Source organism: Octodon degus, unplaced genomic scaffold, assembly GCF_000260255.1.
Source record: "Octodon degus isolate 3935 unplaced genomic scaffold, OctDeg1.0 scaffold00114, whole genome shotgun sequence".
Taxonomy (NCBI): domain Eukaryota; kingdom Metazoa; phylum Chordata; class Mammalia; order Rodentia; family Octodontidae; genus Octodon; species Octodon degus.
In genome coordinates this window covers 7837135-7838677 of record NW_004524690.1, presented here as the reverse complement: position 1 = coordinate 7838677, position 1543 = coordinate 7837135, and positions in this window count along the sequence as shown.

Here is a 1543-nt window from a genome sequence, read left to right as displayed (position 1 = left end):
CAGGATAATATTATTTTGAATCTAAATGTGTTTTTGAACAAAAGAAAATACTATAATTCTATTTGTGATCTGATTTCCACTGAATGTTTAGCCAAGTCAAACACTACAAGATGTTTTATATGTTAGGAATGTAAAGAGAGGCCTAACCCAAGAGAAACACTGCATCTGATATCCGGGACACAGACAGAGAGCAAGGGAGCTAAGGACAAACAGAATGCACACAGAGGGCAGGGTGAAAGGAGAAAGAAGAGAGGCCTGAAGTGGCATAAGGTCAGCACCACACTGGTCCACGAAAATGAGGGCCCGAGTGTTTAGGTCTCTCACTTACCTTGGAACATGAGAAAATTACTTTAGCATTGCTTACCAAAGAAGAAAGACATCTTTACCTAATCTCTCCTCACAGGTTGAAGCTCATGGCTTGGGATTCAGAAGCTGGAAAATACAATTAAAAAAATGGTGCTGCACAAAGGAGAAGGCAGAATCCAGAATCTGGAGAAAGCCTGCAAGGGCCTGGATGAGGGCTGGGTTTGGTGTGTTCTAGGTGAAATGGGTGATGTGCCCATGTTAGGACACCAGAGAGCAAATGCAAAAGCATGACAACTAATTCCCCTCTGGTAAGACCTCAGAGTCTTGCTTTCACTTTATTTTCTCTAATCTTTTATTTTAGTTTTCACCACTGTTACATCACGAGGTTACCTTAACAATTGGTTGTATTGTTGCTGTTTTGGAACCACTAAGGAGTAGAAGCAACAATTTACTCTCTCTCTCTCTCTCTCTCTCTCTCTCTCTCTCTCTCTCTCTGTTTCTTTCTCTCTCTCTCCCTCTCTTCCTCTCTCTCTTCTACTTTTAGAAGTGTTACTAGTATAAAGGATGAAAGAAAGAACAGCAGAGGAAAATATGGAGGAACCTTCCTGAGCCCAGCAATGCACAGAGCACATGCTAGAAAACTCACAGTCTAGTACAGAAAACCAGAGGCAAGCTCCTGGGACACAGGTAGCCCTGCCCCTGGAGCCACACCTCCCAGGGAAGAGAACACATGACATTTGTACACATTCTGATAACTGCTTGAAAGAGAGTCTATGAAGGTTCCCTTCAGGTGAATGTGAACCCAGCAGAGGAGGAAAAATGAGATGGGTAGGTTGAGGCAAGAGCGAGAAAATCCTGCTCCACTGCCATTTGAGAGACTCAAGTGTGAATCACATAGCCTGAGCTTTGACTGTTAAATACTGCTCATTTTGCTAGAAAAAAAGTCAAAATTCTAAGTTTCTTTTAATAGTATGTACTCATGTGGACAAAAACATTGTCTTTTATTTTGGGAGGCAAAGATCTACAAATTATGTTGCTGGAAATAAACCTATTAGTAAAACAATTATAGATAAAGCACCTAGTCTTTGACACAATGGCTTTGACATTTCATTCTGAAGCTCCTGAGCAGAGATGAGAATGTCTTGTTTCTACTGGTTTTTTCTAGCTTCTAGTCATCCCTAAAGAATGTTAATGACTATATTTTATATGTCAATTTGTCTCCTGCTGAAGATTGTCT